Consider the following 11,759-nt stretch of genomic DNA (forward strand, 5'->3'; position numbering starts at 1 on the left):
AAAGGGGAAACAGGGTGGAGAGATAAAGTAGGAGTTTGGGATTAACAGTAGTATATATAAAATAGGTAAACAACAAGGACCTACTATATAGCACAAGGAACTATATTCAATATCTTGCAATAACCTGTAATGGAAAAGAATCTGAAAATACATATGTGTATAGCTGAATCACTTGGCTATACACCTGAAACTAACACAACATTGTAAAACAACTATACTTCAACAAAAACAAAAGAAAGAAAGAAGGAAAGAAAGAAAGAGAAAGAAAGAAAAAAAGAAAGCGAACAGGGGAGAGAGTGGTCAGAAGATGGTAAAAATTTGCTTCACTGTTCAGTGCCCCAGACTTAAGAATTTCTGACTGTTCTACTCATTAAGAACTTAACCATAGACTGACTAATATTACTATCTAGTTATTTGTGTTTTTCATCTTCCAAAGAAACCTGCAATCTTCTTGCAGACAAGAATTATGTCACATACATTTTTAGAAAGCTTCTCAGAAAACCTAGTTCAGTTCCTTCCCATAGTAACATTGCAGTAAACACATTTTCAAATAACACTACGCTGCATTCATTGAGCACTTATGATACGCCGGTATAATACATGCTAAATGCTTTGCTGCATTTATCCCATTTAATCTTTATATCAACCAAATGAGGCAGGCACTATTATTAGACCTATTTGTTAGATGTGGAAACTGAAAGTTACAAAGGTTATGAAACTTGCCTAAAATCACACAGCTGGTAAAAGGCAAAACCAACACTGAAACCCTGGTCTGTCTGATCCCAGAGACTCTGCTTTTTACCACTTTTGTATATTGTTGCCAAATTAAAAAAAAAAAAACAGTAAACATTTCTTGATTAATTAGATGCTGAATAGCTGGACATGAATGAACCCTTTAAGCTCACTTGTAATATCTAGGTCACTTGGCAATAACTAGATATTTACTATTGTGGATGTTGGAATCTGAGATTTATTCAGTCAGCAGAAAATTTTGCTAGGCATGTGCCCCCAAGGACAGATGAATGAGACAATGCCACTGAAACAAATAATTACAAAACAATGCAAGAGGGCTTTAATGACTGTTTGGAATAACGCTAAAGGAAATTCAGGAGACAAACTTATTTCAAAATAGTTCACCGTATACAGTCAGCATCTTTAGAATTCCTGCTATGTGCCCAGCTTTGTGCTAAGCAATTTACAGATGTTTTCTTTGTTTAACTCTCATAACTACCTCATGAAGAAGGTTTCATTATCCATATTTGCAAATATGTAAACCGAAGCCTGAAGTTGGAAAGTGGTTTGGCCAAGGTCAACAGCTAATAAGTGGTGCAGCAGGGATTCAGGCTCAGGTCTGCAAGAAGCCCAGGTCCATATTTATTCCAGCTTCCCATACTTTTATTAACGAGGTTTTCTTCTGGTTCTCGGCACTGTCAAAAAGCACCAAGGAGAGCAGGGTGTGTAATGGGAGGTTGAGATCTGTCTCTTTAAGGTAATTCCAGCCAGCTCCGTGAACCAGCAGGGTCATGTGGCTGAGTCATTGTCTGACTTGGGGAATAGATTATTTCGATATTTTGCTTCTCACTTTTTTTTTTTCCTCAGCTAGGGTTTGTAATCCCTATTGTTCGTTAGGCTGACACCAGTGTTTGTGCTTGCTGATCTTGTTTAACAGTTTCTTGTCTGGTCCGCTTGTCTCTTTACATTTAATATAAGCATGTGCCTTTCTTTCAGTTTCCGTATTTTTTCCCTACCCTCTTATCACATCAGACAAGACAGGCTTGAAAGTTTGTTGTTTGATTTGCCATTCTCCTGATGAGGGTTTTAGATCAAAGCCAAAGCATGATCAGTAACATTTGTAACATATTTTAGGGGGAAAAAATTGAGCAAATGTGGACCCCCTGGAGATGCCTTGAGACTGCTCTCCAGCAGGAAAAATTCTGTAGCCTGGTGTGTATGCCCTTCATATCTAACTGGGGGAATGACCAAGGACCATGTCACCAAAGGAGAGAGAGAGGGTTGTCGCTGATGGAGGCTATTTTGGCAACATGGAACCAATGCTTTATAACCCTACCTTTGGACCCAGTGGTTTCATTTCAAGGAATCTATTCTAAAGAATTGTGGATAGTGATTTACATATCGTTAATAGCAAAAAAGTGAACAACTTAATGGAAATCTTGACAATGGCTTGACAATGGAAATTGTGTCTGTGAATTATGATACATCTATATGATGGACTACTTCACTGAGAACTTCATGTCATAGAAAAGTATTTAATGATATAGAAAAATGTTTACCATATATTTTAATCTTTATTATCATAAAATGTTTCAAGCATGTACTATGTAGCAAGACTATTATAACAAAGCTACCATCCGGCTTCAACAATTATCCACTCATGGACAATCTTTTTTCAACTAATCACATGTATTTCCCGCCTCCTGCTTCCCTCCATGAGACCAAAGCAAGTCCCAGAGCTCTTATAAATATTTCAGCATCTCTCTCTAAAAGATCAGGCTCTTTTAAAAGACAAAACCACAACACTATTAACACACTAAAAAATTGACAATAATGCCTTAATATCATTAACTATCTAGAGAGTGTTTAAATTTCTTTGATTGTCTCAAAATGTTTCTGCTACTCAGTCATAAAAAAGACTACTACTCAGCCATAAAAAAAGAATAAAATAATGCCATTTGCAGCAACATGGATGGACCTGGAGATTGTCATTCTAAGTGAAGTAAGCCAGAAAGAGAAAGAAAAATACCATATATCACTTATTATGTGGAATCTAAAATTAAAAAAAAAAAGACAAATGAACTTATTTATAAAACAGAAACAGACTCAGAGACATAGGAAACAAACTTATGGTTACCAGGGTGGGGAAGAGGATGGAAAGGGATAAATTGGGAGTCCAAGGTTTGCAGATAGTAACTAATATATATAAAATAGATAAACAACAAATTCACGCTGTATAGCACAGGGAACTATATTGAATATCTTACAGTAACTTATGGTAAAAAAGAATATGAAAACAAATATATGTATGTTTGTGTATGACTGACGCATTATGCTCTACACCAGAAATTGACACAACATTGTAAACTGACTATACTTCAATAAATATAAATATAAGTATAAATATAAATATAAATATAAATATAATATATATATATATATATATATACACAAAAAAATTCTTTATAAATTGTTATGGGCTAAATTGTTCCCCACCCACCCAAAATATATATGTTGAAGTCCTAACCCCCAGTACCTCAGAATGTGACTGTATTTAGAAACTGGGTCTTCAAAAAGGTTTAAGTTAAAATGAGGTCATTAGGATGGGCCCTGATCCAAAATGATTGATAGGAAGAGGAGATTTGGACTCAGACTCAGTCCAGAGGGAAGACCATGTGAAGACACAGCAGAAGAGGGCCATCTAAGCCTAGGAAAGAGGTCTCAGAAGAAACAAACTTGGCCAACATCTTGACCTTGGACTTCTAGTCTTCAGAACAGTGAGAAAATAACTGTTTTTTAAGCCACCCAGCTTGTGGCACTGTGATATGACCCTCCTAGAAAACTAATACTTGGATGGTATTATGCCCTTTTATCAAAGGTACATAACCCATTCTTGAGGAGGGAATTCTGTAGTGGAGAGAAAAAAAACATATTACAAACAGTAATTTGTTTTTAAAAATCTACACAATAAGAATGGCTACAATTTCAGAACAAATTTTATGCCAGGCACTATGCTAAACACCTTACATTCATTCTATTACTCGATCCTCACAACAGCCCAGCAGGGTAGGTGTTATTGTTGCCGTTTATAGATAACGAGACTGATTCAGAGAAACTTAGACACGAACCCCAGGACGCACAGCTAGTTAAGTAGCAGAGATGGGCGGCTGTCTTGGACTATCTGCCTGCAAGTCCTAGGCCACTTTCGTGTCACGCGTAAGATCACAGAGTTTGGATGCTGTCATCCGTGTCTGAGTGCCAGCCCAAATGGCCAAGCTCAAACTGGAGAAGAAAGTAGCCAAGGGAAGAGAGAGTTCTCCCAGTGGGAATAAAAGGACTACTTCTCAGGGTACCTGGCATCTGAGGTCCTGACCCTGGTTTGCATAGTTCACTCTGCAGTTGCTAGCAGCTCTCTGGGGGGGAGTAGCTGCTATAATGACCGTGACAGTGATTCCTCTTGGATCGTCTTGGAAAATTGCTCTGGCATAATCGTGCACAGACCTCCAGCCTCTTCCCTTGCTCCTCTCAGCCCACTTATAGCCCTACACTTCACACGCAGTGTTCACAGCTGTTTTGTTCTATTTTCGTTGACTTTGGGTCAGATATCTATTTCACTTTAGAATTAAGAAGCAGTGAGTGGGAGGGAATACAATGTTAAGGTTGAAAGTACTAGTCTTGGGAAAAAAAAGAAAATAGATTCAGGTTGGGGTCCCTGCTCTGTTCCCTTTACCTTGGCCACTTTGAGAGCCTTATTTCATCTAAGTCCAGGTTTCTTTGTCTTTAAAATGAAGTTAATTATAATACCTACTTCAGGGCAGCTATGATGATTAAATGAGATAATGCATAGAAAGTACATCTCATGGGGCCTGAAACTTAATAAGGTAGCTTTGAAAGGTTAGCCCTGAAAGAAAAAAGGATGGGAGAGAGAAGTGATGGATGTCCAGATTCCACAGGGTTCCCTGTCTACACAGGGGGTGAAATTCACCATGGAAAAGCTGGTCGGGTGACTCTGGGTGACTTTGTCACTAGCAGTACTTGACCAGAAAGTTTCAGGCACTCTTGCCTTCCCCACTCTGGCCCCTAGATCGCATTGACTGCTTTTCCCACTGACTTTCTAGCTCTCTTATCATTCAATCAGCTCTGGACAAATAGCCTTGGCTTTGAAAGTTACAGTCTGTGTACAGTTAAGGAAATAGCAGTGAATCCATGCAAGAGAGCCGCAAGCCAGTTTCCTCCTGTTTCCTCCTGAAATTTCTGGCCTCTCGCTTTGACCAGCGATGGGAAATTTCTGGTCTGTTAGGCCTGTTGAGCTTTATCTCACTAGGGCAGTCTATGTTGGCGTTCTCTCTCCCACTTCCCCAGTGGGAAAAATGCCATGTGTCTAGGACCAGACAGGAGTGTTGTAGTACCTTTGTTGATGACACCCAGTATGATGCAGTCAGCGCCGGTCTTAGGTCTTCTCATTGCCTGGACTGTCAGCTTCTTCCTACCCTGTTTGCTGGCCTTGATCAGTGGGCTTTGTCTTTCATCTTCTTCACGGCAGGCTCCGTGGGAGGAGAAGCATGGTGCTGCCCTGGCGATTCGGCGTGTTTCTCTGAGGGATGCCTTGCCAAGTGTACCTTGGCCCTGAAATGCCTGGGGTCTGGGCTGCTGGGCTGGTCTCTGTATCATGCTCCTGTGCGTGTAGACACTTGTGGTATGGCCTTCTTGGCTTTCAAGGCCTTTACTCTGTTGCGGTGGGATGGGAGGTGGGGGCTGGTATGGAGAGAGAAGCTACAGCTTCCTTTTTTCATTTTCTCTGCCTTTTAGTGAAAAGAGTCTGAAGTCATACGTTTGAAGTAACCAATTCCAGAAAAGAGAACCATGTCATTTTATCTGACGCCTCACAAGTGCCATCAAAACCAAGCATTTCTGGGAAACTTTGCTGTTCGTCGCTTGGGGATTTCAAGTGCGATCTGGGAAGGTGGTCAGTGGTTTTTCTCCCTGGGCCATTTTTTGTCTTTATTTCTGCTTCTTCTATTTTTTAACTACCCAAAGAGAGCAACTGATTTATATTTTGGTTGGTAGGTTTGAGGGCTGTCTTCCAAGTAAAATGTTAAGAGTGACAGTCACAACGAAATAATATTTTACCCTATGAAAATAATTCGCAAGAAATTTGCATGAGGTTATGAGTTATAGTTCACCAGAAATGCCCTACACAGCTTTTTGGGGGGTAAGTGATGAGCAGAGCATTGGAGGTTTTGATGTTTGATTTACTTCTGTCAACAACAGTATTTCAGATATACTGAGTCTCCCATCCAAGAATCCCCAAGCACATGGCACTGACTGCCCAGCAAAATAAAATAAATCCTTCATTCCCCTATTTGGGAAGCTAAGTTCAGGAAAGTGAAGAAATTTGGTTACTCAGCCAGTTCAGTGAGACCTACTGTGAATAAACTAAAAATAAATAAATAAATGTAGTTCCTAACTTTCAGTTCTCAGTAATGAAAAGTTAGCTTTTTAAACATTTTAATAAGCTTCTGAAATTTCTGAAAATATGGACTGTGATCTAAATTTTACTTTTTAATGGTCAGTATTAGCTATGTTTCTCTGATTAGTCCTTTACTTGAGATCACATTTTTTCCAGACATAAATTCTTACTTTGTACCTAATTCTACCCAGAGACCAATAGTTCCATTATCCTTGCTTAAGTCTTGGGTGTTGTTTTCAAATTCATCATACAGGTAAATAAAACAGAACCAATAGACATTGGGCACCAGTATGTACCAGCTAACTAGACACACATAAACATGACTTCAGTGACTCCTCCCTGATAGATATAAGGAAGGTATTTTTAGTCTTATTATATATACATATAAAGATTGGGGCTCAGAAAAGTTAAATAATAACTTACTCATGCTAATACCATCAATATGATGATGGGAATTAGAGTTTGAGCCAAGCATTCTCTAATTCCAAAGTCTACGCTGCTTTTTAAAAATGTATATAGTAGGCCAAATTTTTCACTTTCATAGTCTCCCAGAGAAGGGAACGTGTAGACACAATGAACCTCTTTATGTCTAAAGTTCAAGTAAATATATAAGCTCTCTGAGGAGTTGGCTCTTTTCCATAGAGAACCCAGAAACAGATTGGAACTCTTGCAGAAAACAATTTTGAATTCTGTCACATGCTGGGTAAGGGCTAGGTTTTGATAACTATCTAGAAATGTTGATAGTGAATAATATTGTTTAGCATAAGAATTTTTACTTCTCAAGCACTATCATAAGTGACATTTCCAAATTTGTATATATTATCATCACCTCGGATAAAAGTACCTGATGAGTGGGGTGGGTATAGCTCAGTGGTAGACTGCATGCTTAGCATGCATGAGATCCTGGGTTCAATCCTCAGTACTTCCATTTAAAATTAATTAATTAATCAATTAAAATTTTCTTTTAAGAGTTTCTTCTAAAGTATCCTGGTGATATCTAGAATGGGTACTCTTATTCTAGAAGTGTAGGGGGAAACAAATGAGTTACCAAAAATATGAGTTGGCTACAGGTAAAAAATAAATGATTGAAAAGTAGACTGGCACTGGAATCCAAATTTTCCAATTCTTGGTCCCCTACACTTTCTTTTTGACAGTGTAGTCTCTTTCTAGATCATTTTTTGGGCACAAATTGTAATATAGGGACTTCCTGTTTTGTGAATGTAACTTGCCATAAAGTTTAATCATTTTCTCAAAAAAATTATTATTTACTATCTTGGATGAGAATGGTACTGCTAACATTCAAAGTTTTTAGGATTGGGATTGTCTGTACTGGAACTCCATTGTCCTATTTAAATGTGGCTTTATTTGCTCTAGTACTCTGCCTCCTAATTTTTATGTCCCTGTTTACTTTATATAGTTTCTTCCAACAGAGAATTCTGGATGTGGGGCTTTGGGCGGGAGGGAGACCTGATGCAATACACAACAGTGGTTGGTAGGCATTCTCTAAAAGTGAAGTTCAGGACATGTGCAGAGCACCTACTCAGAGCAATGGCTGGGAGCCCCCAGGGGCCCAGATCACATCACTCAATATTGAAATGGCTAGATCAGACCATCGCAACAGAAGAGCAAACAAGAGACAATAAAACTGAACACAAGTATAGAACCTACAGAGAGAATGAGGTGAACCAGAATACAGAAATTAGGGATCACATTGCTGAGATTCTGATAATTCAGGTCATAAAGGTAACAGAGATGGTTTGGAGAGTTTTTATTATTTTTCTCAACCTCTTGGACAGATTTGGAATACTAAAACAACAATTAGCAGAAAATCATAGAAAATACTAATTTTTGGTCTGCTGCCCAGTTTCTTAAGACCTAATAAACATTCAAGAAGGAAGATTTTGCTGTGTTAGAAAGAAGAAACTCATTTTAGGAGCTGCTAAGAAATTAGTCCTGTGTGTGTGTCCACACATGTAGGAGACAGACACATCTTGATCAGTGTCAGTCTTCTCCAACAGACTGTGAACCCCAAGGAACAGGGCCAAGGACCCTTGACGGTGTTAGACAGCGGTCCCCACATATGTAGTAAACCCCCATCATTGAATGAGTGAATTGAATGAATGAATGATAAATGTGTCTAGAAAGACATACATAATTAAATCATCCGGGTAACTTTTATTTTCTTTATGATTCTCTGAGTTTTTCTTTTTATAATAAGTATTTGTCATTTTCTAAAGCTAATTAAAAGACTGATTTCATAAAAAAGAGATAAAAATGCATATGATACTTTGAGCCCAAGGAACAAAATATTTCATGTCAAGCAGTCCTTACTCTCAGGGAGCCATTTACACAAAGATCTTCTACCACATAGTATCTCTGAAAAAAAAAAAAAAGAGAGAGAGAGAGACACCACTTAGCTAGAAGGACAGGACCATAACCCTACCTTTATTTCAAGAGGCCCATCCCTTATTAGAGAGGAGATCCCAATCGGGAATTTTATATCCTATCCACTAGGAGACCCCCTAGAGTGCACTGTTAGGTCATCCTGCTAGCCCAGTGGGGAACTGCATTAGTCAGTGTTCTCCAAAGAAACAGAACCAGGAGGATGTATGTGTATAAAGAGATTTATTGTAAGGAACTGGCTCACAGGATTATGGAGGCTGGCAAGTCCCAAGATCTGCATGGTGAGTTAACAAGTTGGAGACCCAGAAGAGCCAATCGTTAAGTTCCAGTCCAAGTCCAAAACCCTAAGACCCAGGATCACTGGTGGTGTTGTTTGAGTCCAAAGGCAGGAAAAAAAAAAAAAAAGTCAATGTCCCAATCTGAAGGCAGTCAGGCAGGAAAGATTCCCTTTTAATCTTGGGAAGAATAGCCTTTTTCTTCTATTCAGGCCTTCAACTGATTGAGCGGGGCCCACCCACATTATGGAGGGCAATCTGCTTTACTCTGATTAATTTAAAAGTTAATCACATCCAAAAACACCCTCACAGACACCCAGAATAATTTTTCACCAAATATCTGAGCACCTTGTAGCATGGTCATGTTGACACATAAAACTAACCATGATGAGAGTCTTTCCAAGGACTGGGGCCTCCATTTCAACCTATGCTGTGTGAGAAAGGCAATTCAAAGGGCTTGAGCCACCATCTTTCCTCTTTCCCTCTATTGCTCAAGGTCCTAAATTGCAAGCAACAGAGAGCAAATATGGTTAACTCATGCAGAAAGGCATCTGTTGGAAGGATATCAAGTCACTGATAACATGGATAGGAGGGCTGGTGAAACATGATTTTAAAATAGTGAGCATCCAAGGAGGCTGGGCAGGAGGAACGAGCTTGCCAGGGCTCTGCCACTGCCAAATGATACCCATACCCCCACCACTGGACACTGAAGTCCCACAGCTGCTGTTGTTAAACCACTACTGCCATGGCTGTGAATTCAGTCTCATCATGTATCTGTCTCTCTGTCACTCATTCAAGGCTGAAGTCCTTGGTGGTGGGATAGGGGGAGGACAGGGGAGGTATCTGATTAGCCCAAGCAGGTCACATGCCTTCATCCTGATGCCACACAGATGGGAAAGGAAGCATCTTTCCATCCTGGCTTCCTAAGTGGGAGATGGGGGCCTGCCTTCCATCTGTACTACCACCATGAGGGATTCCCCCCATCTTGGACATTAATTCAGATGCTGGGAAGCCAAAAAGTAGCAACTGTGCATTGCAGCCCTGCTAGAATTTATCTGCTAGTCACATGATTGGTCAGCATTAGTATAAAGTAGACCCAAGGCAAACAAGCCAATTAGTAAGCTTGGCATGGAAGTAATCAGAATTAGTAATCGGAAGCAGGAAACAACATCTGAGAAAAGGCAGTTTGCTAGCTTGCAGATGGCCTTAGTGTTTGCGTCTCAAGCAGAAATTTTGGAAGGAGTCCCTTAATCAATTAGCCCCCTGAAAAGTACTTAATGCACATTGGTTATGCCCCTGGTGTGGTGTGTACAATGGACCAACCCTTGCAAAATAAGGAAACCTTAGTCTCTACTCCTTCAAGTGGAGGGAACTACTTACACACTATTTTCACTTAGCAGGAGAGAAAAAGGAAGAAACTGCCAGAAGCTGGCTCCTTGATCTGTCTGGAGTGTGTTTTTCGTTATCTCTTATACCGTCTGGGCTTTCTCTCTCCCTGTGCCCAAAGGTCCCAGGCCCTGGATCAACACTTCGACATAGAATAAGCTGAGCACGGATGTAGCCAGTAACTACGCTCCAAGGCCTCTCTCTCTATGGGAAAGATTCTTCACCTATTTGGAAACTAGATCCTTTTTGGAAGTCTGATGAAAGCTACAATCTTTTCTCCAGAAAATTGCAAGTCTTCACTAAACACCAAAAATGTTAGAAACTTTATAAGCTTCCTGAAACTCAAAGATATTTAAGAAACCCAGATCAAGAACTTATACTTTCAGGTTAAGAGAGAGAAAAAAGGCTTCATAAATATTTCTTCCTTCCTTTATCTTTTGGGTAGAGTAGAAAACGTGGAGGAAAGGGGGCATCTTTCTGCAGGGGACCTGGGACTCAATTACCTTCTAGAAGAATAGTCCTTGGCAACCAAATTCACTAATAACTCAGTGGAATTCCTCCCCTGCCGCCCCGTTTATCAATACACCGAGACAGTCATTCATTTCTTTGCTGTCCTGCAATTTTAACTGTCCAGTGGTTCCAAACTTTTAAAATTCTGTGAATCCTGTAATGCATTTCAGTAGAGTATAAGGTCTGGTCTATTAGAATAAAATAGCATTTGAGCAAATAATTGCCTTTCAAAGACCACAATCTTCCTCGTCACCCAGTCTCAATACCTCAGAAGCAGCCTGGACTCTCTCTAATTCAGCTGCTCGGCAAGCTCCGTTAATTCTTTCTTTAAGATGTTTCTAGAATCTAGCATTCATTGCCAGCTCTCCCCCTGTGGCTCTTGTTCAGGCCTCTCTAATCACACACCCAGACTATCACAATAAATTTAACTACACTGTTTCCATTTTCATCTTCCTCCAACCTATAATATACAATATAAGATTAATCTTCCTTGAAATATCAATTTCATCTGATAGATGCCTCCATTAAAACCAAGTGCAGGGCCAAGTATACGTGCAGCTCTGAGGCAAAGGGCCCTGGCTCTGCGGGCCAACAAATGTCACTGGGTGAGAGATGACGAGAGACAGATGGGGGCCAAATTTGTTCCTGAGGGCTTCTCTTTTTTCCTCGTGGGTTCCCATTCGCTCTTGCCCTTTCCTATATCCCATCCAGCTTTTCCTCCGGACTGCCAGCCTCAGACCCATGGGGGTTTCAGGCCCAACCTCGCGAGATGCAACAGCCTTGCACAGACCGCTTCACTAGCTCCTACAGTTGGCCAAGGCCACCAGCAGCTAGGAGAGAGAGGCTAGGAACAGCTTCTCCCTCACAGCTCTCAGGAGTCAACCCCACAGACACCTTGATTGTGAACTTCCAGCCTTCAGAACTCTGAGACCATACATTCATGTTGTTTAAGCCACCCAGTCTGTGACACTTTGTCACAGAAG

The sequence above is a fragment of the Camelus dromedarius genome, chromosome 13 (genome assembly GCF_036321535.1).
Source record: "Camelus dromedarius isolate mCamDro1 chromosome 13, mCamDro1.pat, whole genome shotgun sequence".
In the NCBI taxonomy this organism is placed as follows: domain Eukaryota; kingdom Metazoa; phylum Chordata; class Mammalia; order Artiodactyla; family Camelidae; genus Camelus; species Camelus dromedarius.